At 47.0% G+C, this 23,485-nt stretch overlaps 3 long non-coding RNA genes across 4 annotated transcripts in view; 2 read left to right on the top strand and 1 right to left on the bottom strand.

Annotated features, from left to right (window-relative positions):
• Positions 1-11,171, top strand: part of LOC131424413 (uncharacterized) — a 16,472-nt gene extending 5,301 nt beyond the window's left edge. Inside the window, exons 2-3 of the long non-coding RNA XR_009227373.1 lie at positions 3,357-3,553; positions 10,219-11,171. This is a non-coding gene — a long non-coding RNA (uncharacterized LOC131424413). The remainder of the gene's footprint in view (positions 1-3,356; positions 3,554-10,218) is intronic.
• On the bottom strand, positions 10,585-23,485 carry LOC124096667 (uncharacterized). Of its 2 annotated transcripts, none has more exons than XR_009227372.1 (5): positions 22,512-23,485; positions 15,988-16,129; positions 14,442-14,613; positions 13,982-14,115; positions 10,585-10,787 (listed from the first exon to the last, which is right to left on the bottom strand). It is a non-coding gene; the product is annotated as an uncharacterized LOC124096667 (long non-coding RNA). The 2 variants fall into 2 exon arrangements; XR_006852975.2 differs by lacking the exon at positions 10,585-10,787 and adding an exon at positions 13,017-13,575 and having other exon boundaries at positions 22,512-23,484.
• LOC124096668 (uncharacterized) lies at positions 19,100-21,476 on the top strand. Its single transcript, XR_006852976.2, has 2 exons — positions 19,100-21,079; positions 21,357-21,476. It is a non-coding gene; the product is annotated as an uncharacterized LOC124096668 (long non-coding RNA).

Raw genomic sequence — 23,485 nt, 5'->3', positions numbered from 1 at the left:
AATACAAAAAAAAAAAAAAAAGGTTGGGGATGCTGCTCAGTGGTTAGGTACCCCGGGTTCAATCCCCAGTACCCCCCCCCCAAAAAAAAAATCGAGCAGAGATAATCAAATGAAGAAAAGAAGAAAGGGTTCCAGGCAGAGGGAACGGCATGTGCAAAGTTTCTGGGGTGGGCGGGGGGGTTGCATGGTGAGTGTGAGAGCTTCCAAATCCTGCTCTTGAACTCTGGCCAGCTGACTTTGGCCAGCCCTCCCAGTCATTGACCCACCTGTCAGAACCCCCCTCCTCATCTCCAGTTTGGAGCCCTATAGTCAACTCTCCCCTCATGCATCCCACATCATGCTGGCAGCTGGTCATCACCTTCTAGTGTGTGGGTCCTGGGGGCTCTCACAACTCCAGGCCTCGGAAGACCCCGAAGCTGGTCTAGAAACAGTTAGGGATAGTCCTATGGGATATGGGGGCAGAGCAAGCCCTCAGTGAGGCTCTGGGGAGTAACTGAGTGCAACATGTAAATGACCATTGTAAAAAGAAGCCTCCAGGGAGATGAGGATGGGGGTGGGGGTGGTACAAATTGTCACACACACCCCAGCTTCCACTGGGAGTCTCTGAGCACTCAACACATACCAATTAACTCCCACCCCTTGACCGCGGGTGGTTAAGGCAGTGATTAAGCCCATTTTACTGGGCAGGGAAAGGCAAAGGTGAGGCTGGAGAGGAGCACTTCTGTCTGGAGGCGGCTCCTCATCCTGACCCTTTTTTTCTTTTTGTTAAGGTACAGGTAATCGGGGCTGGGGATGTGGCTCAAGCGGTAGCGCGCTCGCCTGGCATGCATGCGATCCGGGTTCGATCCTCAGCACCACATACAAACAAAGATGTTGTATCCACGGAAAACTAAAAAATAGAAAACTAAAAAATAAAAATTAAAAAAAAAAAAAAGGTACAGGGAATCGAACCCAGGGCTTCACCTATGCTGGGCAAGCGCTCTGCCACTGAGCCACATCCCCAGCCCTTTTTCACTTTTTTGCTTTGAGACAGAGTCTCCCTAAATTGCTGAGGCTGGCCTTGAGCTTGTGATCCTCCTGTCTCAGCCTCCCCAGTAGCTGGGATTATAGGGGTGGGATTAAGCCACGGGGCACGACTTAAACGGACTCTTTTGGGAGGCAGCTGGGTCTTTGGAGAATCAGCCCCCAAACCCTATCTAGCCTCCTAAAGGATCAAAAGAGGAAGAGACAGAACAGAGGGAAGAAAGGGCCTCTCTCTGCCCTGTTTACAGAAAACAAAGTGCCTTTGGGGGACTCTGGACTGGTTCCCCAAAGTAATTAGAGCACACAGTCGGTGCTCCGCTGAGGCTCCCGCCCTCTCGTGGAGCCCCGCCCCCACGGAGCCCCGCCCCCACGGAGCCACGCCCCACAGAGCCCGCCCTCCACGGAGCCCCGCCCTCCACAGAGCCCCGCCCTCCCGCAGCCCTAGGGGGCCCCAGCTGGTCCGTGGGTCTGCAGGCCTGGCCTGTCCCCACCCCCACCCCGGCAGGCCAAGTTTCCACGGGCCCAGCCTAATCAAGCGTTGAGGGCTGTGTCATCCTCCCGGCTCCCTGGGAACATGGGGAGGAGGAGCCTCTCTGAAAGGGCTCCTCTGATTCCCAAGGAAAGTGAAGGGAGCCCCTCCCTTCCTGACCCCCCCGCCTGGGGTGGCCTTTCAGCAGAACCAGCGGACCAGACATTCGGCACAAAGATGATCTGGAGTCCCTGGACCTCCCTCCGGGGCAGGGTGAGGGCGTGTCCTCCAATCCCTGTGGGGTTGAGGGGCCCCAGGAGGCGCCACCCGTGTGCCAGGAGGAGGGCAGGGGTCCTGGGCGGAGTGGATATGGCCGGGACAGGGGGTCTCGGGCAGGGACTAGGTGGCTGACAAAGAGGTGGCCTTCGTGATTTGTGACACCACTCGCAGGTCCCCTCGCATCAGCCTGATGTCCTGCTCTGCGGGGTGGGAATGGGACTCCTCCTTCCCCACCTGGGCCTCCCCTGCCTCCCGTCGCTGGCAGGTCTGAGGGTGAGTCGGGGCGGCTCACAGGAGCTCAGAGGAGCCGACTGAGCCCTTCAGGAACTTTGTGAGCTTTGTGACAGACACTGCTGTCATTAAAAATTAAATTATTCGGACCAGGGCTGGGGATGTGGCTCAAGCGGTAGCGCGCTCGCCTGGCATGCGTGCGGCCAGGGTTCTATCCTCAGCACCACATACAAACAAAGTGTCTGCCGATAACTAAAAAATGAATATTAAAAAAGAATTCTCTCTCTCTCTCTCTCTCTCTCTCACTCTCTTAAAAAAAATTATTCAGACCAGTGTTTCTCAACCTTTTGTTCATTATTGCTTTTTTTTTTTTTTGTACCAGGGATTGAACTCAGGGGCACTCGACCACTGAGCCACACCCCCAGCCCTATTTTGTATTTTATTTAGAGACAGGGGCTTACTGAGCTGCTAGCACCTCACTTTTGCTGAGGCTGGCTTTGAACTGGAGAGGCTCCTGTCTCAGCCTCCAGAGCTGCTGGGATTACAGCCCTGGGCCACCACACCCCAATTCATTATTTTTTTTAAGGTGCCATTTTGGACGTTTCTGTGTTTCCCCACTCCCCTGCCCCCATCTCCTATCAACATAGGATCCCCTCCTCCATGAAACTTTAATATCACAGATATATCCTGTATCTGTTTATGTACTGGATGTATATCTGTGCTTTGTGCCTAAAAGGAGTTCTTTTGTCCCCCAACAAAAACTCAATTTTTGTCAAGAATGTGTGTCAACTCAGAATTAAACAAATTATATTACAAACAAAGGTAATGTGGAGCTCTGTGTGGGGTGCAAGTCAGTGATCCCGACTTGGCCTTGAATTTTCAATCCTCCTGCCTCAGCCTCCTAAGTCACTGGGATTACAGACGTGTGCCAGTGTTTGTAAATAGCGATTGCTTGTTTCTTGCTCAAACAGAGCACACACTTTTCTACACCTTTAGAGGTCAGGATTGAGAACCCCCCTCCCCCCAATCTCCTCCCAGCATCTCATATCTAGAGGCCCCTGTGGACTCCTTTCTGAATGGCATGCCAAGCTCTCTGGGAGACATAGAGGCCTGAGTGGCACTGCCTGGCCCAAGGAGAGGGACACAAAACTTGCCATGAGATAGACCTGTGCAAGCATTGAGTCACTCCCCGCTCCAGGCCTCGGCTTCTCCTTCAGTGAAATGGGAGGAGTAGGCTGAGCTTCGTGGACCCCCAGCTCTCAATGTCTGGCTTGGAAAGTCAGTTCCTCTTCTTCTATCTGGATAAGCTAAGAGGCCCCCCCTCTGACCTCTCCGTCCCCTCATCTCTCATCAGCTCAGCAGGATGGCCTTCTCCAACTCAGCTGGCTCCAGCTGTCTCTCCCGCAAAAGGTGATACGCAAGGGGACAGTGTGAACCCAAATGCTGTGACATCCCTTGTCAGCTGGCAGATGGTGAGCCTTTAACAGCTGATCCCAACACCCTTCTCCTCATCTTTAAAGCAGGAACAAGGCCTGCAGTGCCTGGACTGAGGTGAGGTCACACAGCTGACGTGACACACACACACTAGGTCCTTATGAGGGCTGAATTCATTAATTTGTCCAAGCTCCCTGTGCCTGTACGACTATGTGGGGACAGGGCCTTTAGAGGGGTAATTAAGAAAATGAGAGGGTGAGATCCAGGGAGGTGTGTCTTTCCTGTGTCCTCCCAGGGCATGGTTCAATGCCAGGCACAAAGGGCACAGAACTTAATCCAGAGACTGGTGTCCTTTTAAGAAGAGGAAATTTGGGCTGGGGCTGTGGCTCAGTGGTAAAGCACTTGCCTAGCATGTGTGAAGCACTGGTTTCGATTCTCAGCACCACATATAAATAAATGAAAAGTAAAGGTCCATCAACAACTAAGAAAAAAATTAAAAAATAAAAAAGAGGAAATGTAGGGGCTGGGGATGTGGCTCAAGCGGTAGCGCGCTCGCCTGGCATGCGTGCGGCCCGGGTTCGATCCTCAGCACCACATAATAAACAAAAATGTTGTGTCCGCCAAAAAATAAATAATAAATAGTTCTCTCTCTCTAAAAAAAAAAAAAAAAAAAAGAGGAAATGTAGCTGGGTGCAGTGGCACAAACTTATAATTAGCAGCTCGGGAGGCTCAGGTAGGAGAATTGCAAGTTCAAGGCCAGTCTCAGCAATTTATCAATTTAGTAAACTCTGTCTCAAAATAAAAAATACGAAGGGCTGGGGATGTGGCTCAGGGGTTAAGTGCCCCTGGATTCAATCCCTGGTACCAATAAACAAACAGACAAACAGACAAATAAAAGAAAATGCTACTGTAATGGAGGACAATGCTCCATGCCTATAATCCCAGTGACTCAGGAGGCTGAGGCAGCAGAGTTGCAAGTTCAAGGCCAGCCTCAACAACTTGGTGAGACCTTGTCTCTAAGTAGAAAACATAAAAAGAACTGGGGATGTAGTTCAATGGTAAAGCACCCTTGGGTTAAATCTTCAGTAACAAAAACAAAACAAAATAAAACAAACAAAAACCAAGAAAAGGGAATTTGGACATACAGGAGACAGCAAGGATGTGTGTGTGCAAAGGGACAGTCCCAAGGCAGTAGGAGAGTGGCTGTCTGCAAGCCAAGGAGAGAGGCCTCAGGAGAAACTGGCCCTGCCCACACCTTGACCTCAGACTTCCAGCCTCTGGAACTGTGAGAAACTACCTGTCTAACCCTGGTCTACAGTCTCTTGAGACGGCAGCCCTGGGGAAATAGCAGTCCTCCAGAGGCCCCAGGGTTTCCTCCTTGTTGAAGTGTGTGAGGTCTTGCCGTCTGCTAGTGCATGACTAGAGGGTGAGACCCAGGTGGGCGTGTCTCTCCTTGTCCTCCTAGGACATGGTTCAATGCCAGGCACGAAGGGCACAGAAATGGAACTGTGTCCTCACACCCAGCCTCACCCACATGTAGATCAGGGTGAGGTGACCCAGACTGCTACCCACCATGGTGATTTTCAAAATTCAGTTTCCAGAATCAAGTCAGTGAGCTACATGAGCACTCACCCAGCAACCCCCACACCCCCCAGACTGGGATCAAACCCAGGGTCTCTCCGCCAAGGAGCCCCATCCCCAGCCTTTTTCTTTTTTCTTTCTTTCTTTTTTTTTGTACTGGGGATTGAACTCAGGGGCACTCCACCACTGAGCCACATCCCCAGCCCTATTTTGTATTTTTTATTTAGAGACAGGGTCTCACTGAGTTGCTTAAGTGCCTCGCTTTGGCTGATGCTAGCTTTGAACTTTCAATCCTCCTGTCTCAGCCTCCCAAACAGCTGGGATTGCAGGCGTGCACCACTGTGCCTGGCTCCTTTTCATTTTTTCTTTTGAGACAGGGTCTTGCTAAGTTGCTGAGGCTGGCATCAAATTTGTAATCCCTCTGCCTCAGCCTTCCGAGTTGTTGGGATTACAGGCATGAGCTATACACCTGGCTGTAGTCCCCAAATATTGATAACACAGATCTACTGTTGTCTTTAAATTTTTCCTGAGTAAGTTTATGGTTAGAAAGTCAGCCAGCAATCAGCAAGGCCTTGTGTGGGTGGGGGGTGAGGCCTTAGTGCGAAAACCTATGAGATGGCTAGAGTCACTATGTCCAGACAAACAGCTGTGGAACCCTGGGTATGGGTGCTTTCATCTCGGTGTCCTGGGACAGGTGATATGATTTCTCTGGGCCTCACTGTCCCATCTGTAGAAGGCGACTTTTAAGAACCTAGTTGCAAGCTGGGCACGGTGCAATTACACCTGCAATCCCAGTGGCTCTGGAGGCTGAGGCAGGAGGATCTCAAGTTCAAAGCCAGCCTCAGCAACTTAGGCCCTCAGTAACTCAGCGAGACTCTGTCTCTAAATAAAATATTTTAAAAAGGGCTGGGATGTGGTTCAGTAGTTAAGCGCCTCTGGGTTCAATCCCCAGTACCAAAAATGAAAAAAAAAAAAAAAAAAAACCACCACACACACACACACAAACCTAGTTGCAGGGTGCTGTGAGAGTACTAGGCACCAAGTCTCCTTCAACAAAGGCACCTTGGACCCAAGAGACAGACAGGTTATGTCATTGTTCCACTCAATGGTGCCTGAGTGGATGAATTGTTGTCCTCCTCCTGTTCCTTGGGAGAAGGGGACACACCTACTCCTCACCCCACAGAAAGCTAGGGGCTTGGGAGGGCTCAGTAAGGTATTTCAGAGACTAAATCCCAAGAGGAGACTCTTCTAAGGATTTTATGCAGGAAAAATCAATTTCTGGTAGATCTCAGAGCAGCTTCCAAACGGGAGTCAAAGTCCCCGAGGCCAGGAGAAGTAGCCCCCTGCCCTTTACCCAGGAAACAAGGGATTTGACTGACTGCCAGCACTTCCTACTCTGGTTGGACCCAGGAACATTGTCCATAATCTCTGAGTCACTGCTAGAAGCCACCCTGGGCTCTGGGAGGGCAGGGCTGGGACTGCTCCCTGTAGCCTGGTCCCCTCCCTCAGCATGTGGCCGCCATGCCTCTCCTCTCCAGGCGGCTCTCAGACACTGACAAACCTGCTTCCCAGCAGGGAGCTTGGACATGAGTGGAATAGCTAGAATTCTTGGAGGGTTTATAACCCAGCAACTGGGACAGGTGGAGGTCCCTGACCCCCACCCCCACTGTCACTCTGAGTCTGCCTCCTGCTCTGGCAATATTTTCTCCTCTCTGGCTCCCCAGAGTCACGACAAGGTCACCATCCTGGACCTCCATCTCCTGCTTCAGAGCAGAGAGCATTGGATCCAGAGTCAGGGACCCTGTTTCTAGACCTGGCTCTGCCTCCACCTCCCTGTGTGACCTCAGGCAGTCCACCTCCCCTCTCTGGGCCCCCCGTATCCTCATCCCAAGTTTACTCGGTTGACACTTGATTTTCTGTAGAAGTCAGATCTCTTACTGTTCTGCCTTTCTCAAACTCTAGTCAATGAGTCAGAGTTGATGAAACCACGCTGGTTTCCTTCCCCAGATAGAGACTAGTCCCTGAGATCCTGGGGTGCAGTGGACCTTCCAAGCCATCAGGCCAGTTTCCGGGTTTGGAATCTGGTTGGTGGGGCGGGGTGGGCGTCCTTTCCTCAGTTGGCACCAGGAGGGGGTGCGGACGCTGGACTGCACAGGGCGTGCTCTGGGGGTGGGGCAGGGAGAATGAGCGCACCTCCCCCAGTGGGTGTGTTCCATGCCAGAGGGGGCACTGAGAGCTGGGCAGCCACACTGGCATCTTCCCTTCTCCTCTGTCACAGCTACGGGACCCTCTGCCTATTCTGGAGATGTTCATTGTCCAGAGCTGAGCAGAGGACCCCCATAATATATATATATATATCTCCCTCAGAAATTGCTCCTGTTCCCTCTTCCCACCAAACTGTCCTCTGTGAGCTGGGAGGCCAACAACTCTTCGGGCCCTTGGGCCCACAAGCTCACAAGGTGATTCTCAAAAACAATCCCTTAAAGCCATAACCCCAGTGGCTCGGGAGGCTGAGGCAAGAGATCAAGAGTTCAAAGCCAGCCTCAGCAACAGTGAGGCACTAAGCAATTCAGCAAGACCCTGTCTCTAAATAAAATATAAAAAAGGGCTGCAGACGTGGCTCAGTGGTTAAGCGCCCCTGGGTTTAATCCTCAGGACCCTCCCCCAAAATAAGCCAAAGAAACCCCACAATCCCTTGGGGAAACCTGCCCTGATGGATGCCCTGCTCCAGCGCCTCCCGCCTTTCCTCCACACCAGGCATTCAGTGACTGAGCTGTTCATCCACTCAGTGTGGACTGAATGCCACTATTTGCCCTTCTCTGCTGGGTGCTGGTATGAGATTCAGAATAGGACACGCTTCTCTCTCTCCACCTCCAGCTCCCAGACTCATTCCAAAGATAGCATTTGTGTCTGATACTTCCTTTCCCCGACTCCAGTGCTGGGATGGAACCCCAGGCCTCGGGCATACTAGGACTCAGTGCTCAGTATTATTACCAGGTGTACTAGGACTCAGTGCTCAGTACAAGTACAGGCATACTACCACTGAGCTACATCCCTGGCCCTCTAATGTATCTTTATTTTATTTTATTTTTTGGTACCAGCAATTGAATTCAGGGCACTTAACCACTGAATCACATCCCCAGCCCTTTTTTGTATTTTATTTAGAGACAGGATCCCATTGAGTTGCTTGTTGAGGCTGGCTTTGAACTCCCAATCCTCTAGCTTCCTAAACTGCTGCGATTAAAGGTGTGCATACAGGTGTGCTAGCCTTCTCACTTATCTGCTCAGAACCCGGCAAGCATCTGTCATCTAACAGGTCTTCAGTATACTGTAGGTTACATTCGAGTGGACAAAAGTGGAAATAGGTTTATGTCTGAGGCTGAGACCTAATTCTGGTATTCAGGGATAACAAAAGATGGGGATTGTAATTAAGGCTAGACCCCAGTTTCAACAGCATGCAGCTGTGATCCTCCAGAGGACAATTTGGCCATATCTATCAAAATTATAAATGCCTTGGTCTTCTGATCCAGCTTCTATTTTTAGGACTCTGTCCTACAGATGGAGGCTCACAGGTGTGAAACAATGTCTGTTTGATGGGAGTCACTGTAGCATTACTTTTTGTTTTTGCTACTATGTTGCTCAGGCTGGCCTTGAACTCCTGGGCTCAAGTGAACCTCCCACGTCAGCCTCTGGAGTAGTTGGGACAGACAAACTCCACCAGCTACTATAGTTTTGTTTGCAACTCATTGCCAACAACTCAAATGTTCCTCTCTAAGGGCCTAGTTTAATAAATTATGGTATACCCATAGAGAACAGCATCCTAGCTGGGCAAGGTTCATGCCAGTAATCCCAGCTACTTGGGAGACTGAGACGGGAGGATCACAAATTAAGGGCAATCTGGGCAATTTAGTCAGGACCTGTCTCAAAATGAAATTTTGAAAAAGGCTAGGGATGCAGCTCAATAGTAGAGCACTTGCTTAGCATGTGGGAGGCCCTGGATTCTATGCCCAGTACCAGGGGTGTGGGGAGTGATGGGTGGTGAGGGGCAGGATCCTATGTTGAAAAAAGAAAAAAAGGAGGAAGCTCTCTTTGAATATTAATTAGAAGACCTCTAAGATATATTGTTGAGTTACAAAGGACGGTGCAGGAGAGCGGACACGTGCCTGTAACCCCAGTGGCTCAAGGAGCCTGAGGCAGGAGGATTGGGATTTCAAAGCCAGCCTCAGCAACAGTGAGGCGCTAAGCAACTCAGTGAGGCCCTGTCTCTAAATAAAATACAGAACAGGGCTGGGGGTGTGGCTCAGTGGTCGAGTGCCCCTAAGTTCAATCCCTGGGACCCCACCTTAAAAAAAAAAAAGGAAGGTGAGCAAGAGTGTGTATAGCTCTTTCTGTAAAAAAAAAAAAAACAAAAAACGGAGGCCTGAGAAGTGCATTAAAATGGATTTCTTTAGATATGTGTGGAAGGACCCTTCAGAGAAGACTTAGAGGAAACCTTGATACTGGAAGGAAAAACGGGCAGATGGGGTTATGGAGTGGGAAAAAAACTCCCCAATAAAAAAGAAAAATTTTTTTTTTAATTTCCAGGATTGTATTAAATGTGTTCAAAGAGAAAAAAAATATATCTTTCCACAAAGTCTCATTTAAATCTTTTGAATTTTGTAACATGGAAATGTATTACCTATTAAAAATTAAAAATAAAATAATTATAACTGCTTATAAGAAAGGTGGGTGCAGGGCTGGGGTTGTGGCTCAGTGGTAGAGCACTTGCCTAGCACGTATGAGGCACTGGGTTTGATTCTCAGCACCACATAAAAATAAATCAATAAAATAAAGGGTGTTTTTTTTTTTTTTTTTTTTAAAGGAAGGTGGATACAAGGATAAAAATGTATATTTAGAAAGGTTACCACTAATAAATGCACGCTAATGTTTTTATCTACGTCACTGGGCGTAGTAGTGCATGCCTGTAATCTCAGCAGCTTGAGAGGCTGAGGCAGGAGAATTGCAAGTTCAAGGCCATCAGCAACTTATCTCGAAATAAAAAAATAAAAAAGGGCTGAGGATGTAACACAGTGGTAAAGCTCCCCTAGGTTCAATCCCTGGTACCTACCCCCCCCCAGAAAAAAAAATCTATGGAAAGGGTATATTTATATAGGCATATAACATGATTTTTTTTTTTTAAATTTTTAGTGTTTATTTTTTAGTTTTCGGCGGACACAACATCTTTGTTTGTATGTGGTGCTGAGGATCGAACCCGGGCCGCACGCATGCCAGGTGAGCGCGCTACCACTTGAGCCACATCCCCAGCCATAACATGATTTTTAAAGAATTAATTCTACACTGCCTCCCTCCCCTTCCCATCCCTCCACTCTGCCTCTTGGTCTCCTTCTACACTACAGATCTTCCTTTTATCTTAGGCTGTCCTATCCTTCTCTCCCCCTTTCTTTTATTTTATTCTAGCTTCCCCCAAAGGAGAGACAACATGTGACCCTTGAGTTTCTGAGTCTGGCTTATTTCACTTAGCATGATAGTCTCCATTTTATGGAAAGGACATTCGAAGTAATTTTATTTATTTATTTATTTATTTGTGGTGTGAGGAACTGAACCCAGGCAGGCTCTACCCCTCAGTTACAAACCCAGCCCTGTTTATTTTTTATTTTGAGACAGGGTCTTATTAAATCTTCCAGGCTGACCTCAAATTTCATCCTCTGGCCTCAGTCTCCTGAGTTGCTGGAATTACAGGCATGCACCACTGGGCCTGGTGCAGAAAGGTCTGTAATAAACATACAGAGCTTTCATTATTAGGAAAAAAAGTGACAGAAAGTACACATAGGCTGAGAGAACTGTATATTCTTTACCATCTCAATTTTGTAAAAAAGTTATTGAAAGAGGCTGGAAGGAAATATGTAAGACATTCACAGTTATTGCTTCTGGGAATGAGATAATAGGTGATTTTTTAAAATATTACAATGATCTTGTGTTACTTTCATGACAGGAGGAAGGAAGGAAGGAAGAGAATCTAGTACAAGGGAATTCTTGGAAATAACAGTTGTGTTAGGCTGGTAAGATTATAGGTCATTTTTGTTGCTTTGTTCTGTTTTCCAAACTTTTCATTACATGGCTTTGTCGTTATTTTAGCAGGAACAAAACCCTCACTGCTGCAGGGTGGTATTCTTTCCACTCCCCAGAATCCTGCTGCTTCGTGTTGAAGAGCTAGTACCCCGACTGTCCATTCCTCACTCCAAGGAATAGGCCCAAGGGGTTGCTTGGATGGTGGGAGATTGCTACTGGTGACATGAAACGGCGGCGGGGCCGGGAAGAGCGCAAAACATTAGAGTACCCCTAAACGCTTAAAATGTCTTAGTGAGGAGACATTTATGGATCCCCATCGCCTGGCTTGGTGCTGCTGGAACACAGTGGCAGCAAACCCCAGTCCCTACCCTGCCCTTGCGCCAGACTCCTGTGGGTTCAGAGGCGAGGTGCAGCACGCAGAGGCGGGGTGGGGGTGTCCTCAAGGAGGCCTGAGCAGGGGCCTGGCCAGGTCAGGCCCTGTATGCAGTGGCCAACTTTGCCAGTAGTCATTAGGCATGTCTAAGGCTTGAATCCTTATTAGTCCCCACCTATCTATCCAGAATCTTTGTGGTGGAAAGATACTGCTAATGAATACAAAGTCGACTAACTGCTCAACACATGTTTTGGTCATCCAAACTCAAGAGAACCAAGTTCTGGTTCTAGGTCTGCCATTAGCTAGCTGAGAGAACTTGGGAAAAATCACTCTATCTTCTGGGCCTCAGTCTCACCAATCTATAAAATGGGGAGAATCATAATAGTTATAAATAATATCTGTCCCAACTACCTTATGGAGTTTTTAGAGAATCAGGTGATATAGTAACAGGAGAAAAGAGACAGAGACAGCCAATATGGTCTTTGCACATCTGAGTGTGCTGCTTCAACACGAAGCAGCAGGATTCTGGGGAGTGGAAAGGAAGTGTTTTTAAAAAACACTTTAAAAGTATAAAGGAGTCAGGCATGATGGCACACACCTATCATCCCAGTGACTCAGGAGGCTGAGCCAGGAGCATCATAAGTTCAAAGCCAGCCTCGGCAATTTCATGAGATCCTGTTTCAAAGATAAATAATAAAAAGGATTGGGGATGCAGCTCAACGATAGGGCACTTTCCTAGCATGTATGAGGCCTGGGTTCAATCCCTACTACCAAAAAAAAAAAAGTATTAAAAGGATGTCAACTAATGAATGAATAAACAACATATTTTCTATCAATACAATCAAACATTATTCAGCCATAAAAGGACTGAAGTACTGATACATGCTACAAGATGGATGAATCTTGAAAATGTGTAACAGAAACCAATCAGACACAAAAGATTGTGTATCTTATCATATGATATTTAAATTAAATATCCAAAATAGGCAAGTCCATAGAGACCAAATGCTGATTAGTGGTTTCCAGAGGTGGAGCAGATAGGAAAAGAGAGTGATAGGGTTTCCTCGTGAGGTGATGAAAATATTCAGGAGCTAGACATTGATGAAGGTTGCAGCACAGTGTGAATATGTTAAATGCCACTGCATTATACACTTTCAAATGATTAAATGGTAAATTTTATGTTAAGTATATTTTACCACAATATTTAAAAACTGAAAAATGTATAAATCATGATTCATATCTAATGAATTTTTATGATAATTATTTGCATAATTAATAATCAGAAGGGCCAGGCACAGTGGTATGTGCCTGTAATACCAGCAGCTCAGGAGGCTGAGGCATGAGAATTAAGAGTTCAAAGCCAGCCTCAGCAACTTAGCGAGGCCTTGAGCAACTCAGTGAGACCCTGTCTCTTTCGTACTAAAATACAAAAAAGGGGCTGGGGATGTGGCTCAGTGGTTAAGCGCCCCTGGGTTCAATCCCTGGTACTAGATGTCCTGAATTTCAGAGTTCTCCATACCAGGGCAGTGTGAAAAGACACAAGAAAAAAGGAAAAAAAAAAGACACTGCATCCTACAAGTGTGCAGAGCCCTAGTGACAGGCCCTGCTCGGGCTGTCAGGAGTGGGGGGGACCTGAGGGGAAACCCAGAACGGCAGGGCCAGGGAATCACACTGACCTGGGAATTTCAAAATCCATCTGTGTGGGCTCAAGCTCTGCTTTGATCTCCTGGCAGTGTGATCCCTTGGGGGAGGTTGGATCCCCGGCTTCCTGTCCCTGCCCTGTTTCCCAGCCAGCCTGGAAAGCACTGCTTCCTGATTCCTGCCCTGAGAGCCAAGAGCAGCCTCCTGGCCCCACAGGGGTCCAGACCCGGACTCCAGCATGAAGACTTTTTGATGATAATGATAATATGACATGTTGATGATGACAATAACGTGACTTCAGAGCAAGAATTCACTCCCTGCACACTCAGATGGGCAAAGACGATATTGTCTGTCTCTGTCTCTTTTCTTCTGTTACTAATGAGTCTGTCTTAGGAGCCACTTGGAGGTGTGGGAGCCGGAAAGGAAGGAGACGGCTTATCAAGTAGGGCTCTTGGTCTCTTCTCCTGTTTGTTTCCTAGACATACATGCATATGATGAAATTTCATTTTTTCACTCAAAGGAAGCACTTTATGGTTTTTCTTTGGTGCATCCAAATTTCCAGAATCACTACTCTTTTTTTTTTTTTTTAAGCATTTTGGAAGGGAAAGTAAAATTTTTATTGCTTATTTATTTTTTTTATCTGGTGCTGAGGATGGAACCCAGTGCCTCATATGTGCAAGGCAAGTACTCTGCCACTGAGCCGCGGCCCCAGCCCCCAGCATCACTACTCTTGTGCTTTGGAACCATTATTAAGTAAAATAAGGGTTACCTGAATATAAGCACTGCAGTGTTATTGTGAGCATCAATCTGATAACTGAGGCTCAGTGACTAATGGGGGTGGGCAGTGGAGAGCGTATAAGTTGCACAAAGGGATGATTCACCTCTCAAGCAGGACAGAGTGGGATGGCGCAAGATTTCATCATGTTCCTCAGAATGCGGCACAATTGAAAACTTAGGAATTCTTTGTTTCTGGAATTCTCCCTTTAATATTTTGGACTGCAGTCGACTGGTTTGCCTAGAAGACAAAAGGAGAGTCCACAATAGAGGTAAGGTGTTGCCCAAGATCACACCACCAACAGACAGGACTTGCACTGGGATCTGTGTACCTCTGTACTCTCTGAAGTCACCAGGGTACTGCTGCCCAGCTTGAGGTCGCTGCCTCTTGAAAATCATCTAGTTCCAACTTTTCCTTTGTATCCTTGATGCTGGGGATTGAACCCAGGAGTGATCTAGCCCTGAGCTACATCCCATTTTATTTTTTATTTTGAGACAGGGTCTTGCTAAGTTGCCGAGGGCTCACTAATTTGCCCAGGCTAGCCTCCAACTTACAAATCCTCCTACCTCAGCCTCCTGAGCTCCTGGGAATACAGGTGTGTATCGCTGTATCTCTAGGCTTGGAGAGGGAAAGTGACTTGCCGAAGGACACAGAGCTGATTGGAAGGAAGGCCGGGAGTGCCGCCTGGGTCTGAGGCTCCTGGCCCAGTGCTCCTCTTCTTAGCCACAGTGTTCCATCCTGGCATTTGATATACATGGACATTAGTAGCTGCTACTGTGAGGAGTTGCCCAACAGCCTGAGGGCAGTGAGTGTCTTCAGGAGACTGAGGTCCGCCCCACGGGTTTCATAACTTCACTGAGTTCTTACAATGAGAGGGACACATCAAGAGCATGGCTTCCACACTGTTGCACTCTAAACTTTTCTTCATTGATGGTCAGTGCGCACATATCTTGGCTCTGACTTCTTGCTGTCTAATCCTATTTTACAGATATTTAGGGATCGAAGATGAAGGTGAGGTTGGTAGCTCCCTGAGGGCCTCATGCACCTAGTTTCACCTTTGCAAGGTGTGAAGGCCCCAGGCAGGGGACTCCTTTGAGGGTGTGAGTCACTGGGATGAGAAACCTTTGGACCTTCAGGAACAGGATCTTCACCCCAGTACATTTCACAACCTGGGAGGGGGAGCTCCAGTTCCAGGTAGAGGAAGAAATGCTTAGGGAGTGGATAGGATGTGCCAGACCCTTTGCTAAACCTTTGAACAGATTTTACTTCATATAATTCTCACCTTTGCCCTGCAAGGTTGGTGCAGTATCCCCATTTGACTGATGAAGAAATCAAGGCTTAGAGAGGGTAACCTGCCTGAGGTCTCAGCTTAAATGAGCTGAGCTATGATTTGAACTCAGTGCCCATTGGACTCCAGAAACTGCATTTAGAAGAGGTCAAGGGCGAAATGCTCCTGGGACCTGGGGGGAACTCCCTCTGAACCAACTCCAGGGGTAGGCTGGGTGATTTCTTTGCCTTTAGGTTCACCTCCATCCCTACTGGGCCCACATCTGCTGCCGGATGTGGTTCCTCAGGATCCTCCATTTCTCCTAGTCTCCCCACCAACCCAGGTGGGAGCTCTTGATTAGGGGCTGCTCTCCTCTGGAGGTCACACGGTGCCCATCTCAGCATTTTTTTTTTTCTGGCAAGAAGGCGTAACTAGCCTTAAAGGGGAGGTGTCTTAGAGATGCCAGTCACCACATGCTCTGCCCACATTCCTTCTGGGAGACTCTTTACTTTCAACCTGCCCCCCAGAGCCCAAGTTGATTGTTCTAAAATAGACACCTAACCAAGGTCATCAGGTGTAATCATCCCAGCTCCTTGTGCTTTGGGAGACTTTGCATAGCAAAGAGGAGCTGTATTGATCTGATGCCTTTTCAAGGATTGGGGGACTGGGCATTAACTCAGTGAGGGCACTTGCATCGCAAAGGCTGTGATGCAGAAAGAGGACCAGGAAGCGAGGAGAGGCCTAATGATCCACTTCTGAATTGATGAATAAATAAACCACGCCCGTGCAATGAGAAAAGAATAGGGTATAAACGCAGAGGGGGCAGAAAAGCTATAAATACTCACCTATTGCCACAAGGCCACACTGTGTAGCAGTTCCTGTTCTTGGTTTCCCACGAGCCCCTCTGTATTCTTGCATTAAAGCCCCTTTCCTGAGGTAAACTGAATGGGTTTCTTCTTTTCTTTGAAACCAAAGAAGCTTTGTGTCCTGTAGGAGGAAACTCGAAATAATTTATAAGGTTTGAATTTCTTTACAATTGGCCAAGGACGCTTTGAATTAAGAGTTCCCAAAGGGCTTCAACCAACAGGTCACACCGACCAGCTATTAAGCAGTGACAAAAAGGTGGTCACCAGAGTTTTCCAGTTTTCTACGGCTGTGAGTGGCCCCACCCCACACTTGGAGCCTCAAAATAACAACCATCATTTCTTTTGCTCCTAAACCCATAATTGAGGCAGGGCTTGGCCCTGGCAGAGGTAGCTCACAGGCTAGGGCTGGAACCACCCAGAGCCCGGCCTCACTCTTCACTCAGGCACTTGCACATTTAAAGACTGGTGCAGGCTGGGGAATAGGACCTGGGCGGGGGCTGTCCACGTGCTGTCCTCATGGCATGGCGACTGGAAGTCAAGAAAAGGCATCCCAGGCTGGGGCTGCAGCTCAGTGGTAGAGCACTTGCCTAGCACATGTGGCGCCCTGGGTTCGATCCTCAGCACCACATAAAAATCAATCAATAAAAGAAAGATATTGTGTCCATCTACAACTAAGAGAGAGAGAGAGAGAGAGAGAGAGAGAGCAAGCCTAGGGGACTGGGGGAAAACCGCATCCCCTGTCATGAGCTAGCCTTGGAAGCCATGCAGTGTCCTGGGTCCCCTCAGGGAAGAGAGTACATGCAGTGAATGGATGGGTGTTCACATTATGTTGCATGTTGGCTAGAGGGTACTGTGGTGCCTGTATTTGGAAACTATAATCTGCCACTGATTGCCAACGAGCGGGATGTTAGGAGGATGGAGAAAGTGGAGGAAGCCCTTGGCCCACATGCAGACAGCCGTGTATAAAATGAAGCAGCAGGTTAAAGGGTTCAGTAGAGCTGCCATTGCAGTGAGAGGACGAGCCACAAAGAGCAGAGAGAAGCACAGAACACACAGTGCAGGAACACTGAACGCAGGCACCAACAACCAGGCCCCAGTAATCCCTGGGCGTCTCACCATCCAGCAGTGAGCTAATGTTGAGCCCACACCCTCTGTTAATAGGCAAGTGCAGGGGCTGGGGTGTGGCTCAGAGGTAGAGCGCTCCCCTAGCATGTGTGGGGTACTGGGTTCGATCCTCAGTACCACCCAAAAATAAAATCAAGATATTGTGTCTACCTATAACTAAAAAATAAATATTAAAAAAAAGGCAAGCACAGAGCTGTGAGCAGTGGTGTGGTGGCACAGGTCCAGAATTCCAGCTGCTCACAAGGCTGAGGCAGGAGGGTTCTAAGTTCAAGGCCGGCCTCAGCAATTTAGCAAGACCCTGTCTCAAAATATAATGTAAAGGGCTGGAAGTATAGCTCAGTGGCAGAGTAATTGCCTAGTATGCACCAGGCCTTGGGTTTGACCTCAGGAGATTAAAAAAAAAAAGGCAGCTGTGGAGTGACATATTTTGGAATGATTGACATCAGAATGTATTAAAATACATTTTTTTCAGGGCTAGGGCTGTAGCTCAGTGGCAAAGCGCTTGCCTAGATTGTGTGAGGCACTGGGTTTGATCCTCAGCACCACATAAAAATTAACAAATAAAATAAAGGCATTCTGTCCATCTACAACTATAAAAAAAAGTTTAAAAAAATACATTTTTTTCAACACTGGGGATAGAACCCAGGAGCACTCTACTACTGAGCAACATCTGTAGCCCCTTTTTTAAAATTTTGAGACAGGGTCTTGCTAAATCGCCTGAGCTGGCCTCAAATTTGTGATCCTCCCTGCTCAGCCTCCAGAAAAGCTAGATTACAAGAGTGAGCCATCACACCCAGCACATTTTGGCTTTTAAATGGATAACAAAGCAGGATATTAACTTTCCCTCAAGAAGATAAATATTTCTATGGTGTCCAATAATCATTTTGTTTTATCTTCTGGTAAGAAAGAACAACTGAAAGAGCCAGGGGTGGTGGCAACTGTAATCTCCTGTACACCTGTAATCTCAGCTACTCGGGAGGCTGAGGCAGGAAGATCACAAGTTTGAGGCCTGCTTCAGAAGCTTAGTGAGATCCTGTCTCAAAATAAAAATGTTTAAAAAAAGGGCTCAAACCCCCGGGTTCAATTTCCAGTCTGTAGGGGAAGGGGGGAGAAATTTCTGGAGATTGAATTCCATTATCTTCCATCTTCTATTGCTGTTGAAGAGAAGTCTGCTGTTACTCTCTCTTAGTTCCTCTGTAGGTAATGTCTTATTTCCTTGGTTGCATTTGGCATTTTTCCTCTTTGGCGTTCTGCATTTGCTTTTATTTGTATTTATTTATTTATTTTCGGTATTAGGGATTGAATGTAGGGGTGCTCTATCTACATCCCTAGCCAAGGTCTCACTAAATTGCCCTGGCTGGCCTCAAATTTGCAGTTCTCTTGCTTCAGCCTCCTGAGTAGCTAGGATTATAGGAGTGCACCACTGTGCTTGGCTACATTCGCTCTTACACATGTGTCTACCTGTGGAATTAAAACCACAAAACAAAACCAGGCTCAGCGGGGATGGGTTTGTAGCTCAGTCGGTAGAGCATTTGCCTTGTACATGTAAGGCACTGGGTTCGATCCTCAGCACCACATAAAAACAAATAAAGAAAATAAAGGTATTGTGTCTGTCTACAACTAAAAAAAAAAAAACAGGCTCAGGATGTGGCTCAGTATTGGAGTGCTTGCTTAGCATGTGTGAGTTCCTGGGTTTGATTCCCAACACTGAAAAAAAAAAAAAAACCCAAACTGCTCAGAGTTAAATATATTCTTCAATCTGATGAACATGTTGTATAATAAAAACTTGTCTGGCTGGGCACAGTGGTGCACACCTGAAATTCCAGCAACTCAAGAGGCTCAGGCAGGAGGACTGCAAGTTCAAGGCTACTCTCAGCAACTTAGGGAGACTCTGTCTCAAATTTTGCAAAAAGGAGGAGGAGGAGGAGGAGGAGGGGAAGGAGGAGGAGGAGAATTTGTCTGTCCTGAATTGCTGGGAAGGAGCTTTTAAATCATTAGTATTTCACAAATGATATTTGTGTCTTCGTTATCACGGTGGAGACTTCAGACCATGCCTGGGTTTATACTAATAAGGAAGATAGAGTATGATCACATTAGAAAGACCAAGCATGTGATTGGAGAGTTAGAGATTGAGCCACTCGATCTCAGACCAGCCTCCTTCAGGAAGGGGAAGTGGGCTGGAGACTTGACTGCAATCTCAGGGCCAATAATTTAATAAATTATGCATATTAAGTGAGACCTCAATAAAAACTCCAAACGCCAAGGCTCTGGTGAACCTCCCAGTTGGTAAACACATCTATGTGCTAGAAAGGTGACATGTTCATGTTCCACAGGAAGAGGAAAAGGAAGGTCCATGTTGGGGACCCTCCTAGACCTCACCCTATGCATCTCTTCATTTGGCTGGTCCTGATTTATATCTTTTCTGACAAAAGTGCAATTGTGAGTTAGCATTTTCTTGAGTTCTGGGAGTTGTCCTAGCAAATTATGAAATCTGAAATGGTCATGGGAACCCCTGCATTTGTAGTCATTTAATCAGAAGTGCAGTTGGCCTGGGGACCCTCGAATTTCTGGCTGGCATCTTAAGTAGGACAGCCTTAATGGGGTCTGTGGCCTTAACCTGTGGAATCTGTGCTGATTCCAGGTGGTTACTGCCAGAAATGTATAGCAGTAGTTTGTATATCTGACTTCACTTTGGAAAGACATCAGTTTTAGACACAAAAACTCAGTAAATGCTACACTGGGTTATTGAAAAACCTGTGATGACCTCCTACCTCATTGCCTGTTGTTCCAAATAGGAGCAAAACCCTGGCCTCTCTGCCCGGCAACAAAGCCTGCCATTAACCAAAGTCATGTATCTTTGATGCCAAAATACGACAGTATAAGAAAGAGGCATTATTAGTCCTCTGCCCAGATCTTCTTAGATCTCTGTTCAGGTTCTGTTTCTCTTCTATTTTCTTTGAGATTTGGTTTCAAAAGAGCCATGTACCTGCAACTCTTTCTGGAGAACTTCTCCAGGGTGACTGGAGCTGCTTCACCCAGGCTCAGAAAACCAACAGTGTCTGGTTTCTTGGGTCCCCTGGGAGTAATACTTAACCAACGATTGAAGCTGTGGAAATATGAACGCCCAGCTTCCTTGCTTTGAATTGCGATAAACCCTAAGGTATAATTTACACTCCAGTCGACTGAGCTCAGGACTCTGCCTGAAATTATACCCTTACTTGGCTTTTCTCCTTCTCTGTCCCGCTCCCCCACTCCTTTTCTGGATTCTCCTAGGAATACTTCCTTAATAAATCACTAGCCCACAAATCCTTGACTCAAGGTCCACTTCAGGGGAACCTAACCTAAAACAGTTCCCAATTATTCACTAGCCAGCAGGTCGCCATGTGACTGGCAGTGCTGGAGAGGAGGAGGGATCTACTTCTCAGCCCTCATTATAGAGTCAAACTTGGCCATGTGATTTGCTTTGACCAATGGAATTCAAGAAGAAATAATGCTTGCCATACATTATTGACTCAGACTTATCACCTGGTACTGGGAACTGCTCTTTGGGGGAAGGGCTATGATAGGGTCTGCTCCTTCAGCCTGGACCCCAGAACAAGACATATCATGCAGAGCCATGGCTGACAAACAGGCAAGAAAAAAACCTTTATTATTATAAGACGTGGAGAATTGGGGGTTGTTACTGCAGTGTACCCTAACAGATTTAATATAGGCGATATTTAATGTAGTGTAGCAAAGCTAAGAGAAGATGCCCTGGCATGAGCCTGGGGTCAAAGTCAAACTCTACTACTTGCTACCTCTATAACCTTGATCAATGACTGAGGCTTTCTGAGCCTCTGTTTCTCCATTTTCAGGATGAGGATATTAATGATGCCTACCTCATAAGAACATTGTGGAAATCAAATGAGACAGCATATACAGAGTGCTTCAAACAGTGCCCGACATGGTAAATGTTTAATAAATATTAACTGAAGTGAACTGTAATTATGAACTACCATCAATCATCTCCAAGTTTTCAACGTTTTCTCCTATGATCACTGAACTTGCTGGTTGCCTCTTGAGACAGAACATTCCTGTCTTCTCAACCTTCATATGTTGAAATCTTAAGCCCCAAAGTGATAGGAGGTGGGGCTTTTGGGAGGTGACTAGGTCATGAGCCTTCAGGAATGGAACTAGTGCCCTCATAAAATGGGCCACAAGACAGCTCTCTCTTTCTACCATAGGAAGATACAACAAGAAGACTGCAAATTGGGAGTCCTCACCAGAACCTAACCATGCTGGCACACTGATCACAGACTTCTAGTCTCCAGAACTGGGGAAAATAAAATGTTGTCTGTAACCCACCCATCTATGGCTCTCAGTTATAGCCCAAAGTGATCAAGATGCCTCCCTAGCAACCATTCCACTCTTCCCATAAGGTTCAGGTTCTATTTGGGGATCTATATAGTTCTGGGGGAAACGAGTTCATGGACTTCATATGGCCTACTCAAAAGATATGATTACACCTTTTTTTTTTTTTTTGTACAAGGGATTTAACTCAGAGATACTTGACCACTGAGTCACATCCATAGCCCTTTTTAATTCTGAGACAGGATCTCACTAAGTTGTTAGGGTCTCTCTCAATTGCTGAGGCTGGCTTTGAACCGTGGTCTCTCCAAGTCCAGATTACAACAAATATAAACATCATAGTCTTTTTTTTTTTTTTTTTTTTGGTGCTGGGGATTGAACCCAGGGCCTTGAGCATGCAAGGAGAGCACTCTACCAACTGAGCTATAAACCACTCTATAAACTAGAATAAACATTCAGATGAGTTGAGCAGAGGAGGTTGGTTTTACAGACAGAGAGGCTGAGAAAAGCAGAGAACAAAAAGCAGACTGGTTTTTTGTTTGTTAGCATTATAGGGGATTAAACCCAGGACCTCACAAGTTGGGCAAGCACTAGCTATATCCCTGCTCCTTAAAAAAAAAAAATGAGAGAGAGAGAGAGAGACAAAGTCTTACTAAATTACCTAGACTGGCCTAGAACTTGCTATCCTCCTGCCTCCTAAGTAGCTGAGATTACAGGTGTGTGCCACTGAGCCTGGCTCAGATTGATTGTTTTAAAGTCACTTTTTGGGTAAAGGTAAAAGAACAGGGAACTCTCTTTTCATGCCTGCCAGAACTGGCTTGTTAGGGGATTCGACTATTATTTCTCCTGAGTTCATGGAAGAAAACTTAGTTTGGGCTTGGTGACCTGAAACTACCCAAGAGTGACACTCTTCTGGTTTGGACAGCAGGCCTAGTGCAGGAGCTCATGCTAAACCAAGGGTCTCCTATAAATCTCATTCATTATTAAAATGAGTCAACAAAAATAAAATAAAATAAAATGAGTCAACTTACCAGTTGTGTACTGGTAAACCAGCTCCCATAGGGTAGAAAGATGATTTCCCTGATGTAAATTTTCCTTCCAGGACCAATGTCAAGCCATGAATGGATTAACAACTAGCTTGCAAATTTCTCAAATATTTAACAATCGCCTCCTGAGCCATAATAGCCAAGCTAGGTCACCACAGGACACTCCCCTAGTCATCATACTAGGACAAGCTGCTCCAATCAGTGTGATTCTTAGAATGTTTGCGACTTTGGTCAAGCAAAAACAATTCCCCTGAATGCTGTAAAACACAGAAATTTTCTAAAGGGTACTAAGTTGAAAGTATGAATTTGCCAGGAATAAATTTTGATGTACATAAAGCGTAAGTTCGTATGATTTAACGTAATTGATCAAACACATATGAAAACATGGCAGAAGAAAGGAGGAAGGATGGGAGGAAGGCAGAAGAGGCAGGGAGAAGAGGTAGATTCCACCAGAAGCACATCTGAAGCATGCATGTTAATCCTTCACTCCACAACGGGAATTAAATATAACTTGGGACAATTAGCTACTTTGTTGCCCTGTTTAATTCAACCTGGGGCCCTCTGGGAAGGGTCCCTTAGGAACCTATGGAACATCTGCATTCCTGCAGCCTGTGTGCATGGCCATAAGCCTAGGTTCCCTTTCCCTCATGGGCGAGAAATTCAGAAAGGTCTCTGGAGAGCGACTCTGGCGACCACTTTTTGACAGGTCTTTGGGGACACTCGGGGTCACGCGATCCAGGGCGCTCGGCTTTCCCGCGGCGCTGTCTCCGGGTGGAGTCGCCGTCGTGGGCGTCCCGGACCGGGTGGGCGGCGCCTCCCTCCGGGCGCCTCAGCAGTCCAGCTGTGCGGCCGAGGGAGACGCAGGAACCGGGAAGCTCGCGGACAGGCCACCGGCTTGACCAACCAGAGCCAGGATTAAAGAGAACAATTTAAACCCCGGCTGAGACCCCGCAGGCGGG

Source organism: Marmota monax, unplaced genomic scaffold (genome assembly GCF_021218885.2).
Source record: "Marmota monax isolate L192 unplaced genomic scaffold, Marmota_monax_Labrador192_F-V1.1 WCK01_AAM20220418_F8-fsc00127, whole genome shotgun sequence".
In the NCBI taxonomy this organism is placed as follows: Eukaryota; Metazoa; Chordata; class Mammalia; order Rodentia; family Sciuridae; genus Marmota; species Marmota monax.
Note: the sequence above shows the minus strand (reverse complement) of the source record. Positions and strands in the feature narration are given on the sequence as shown.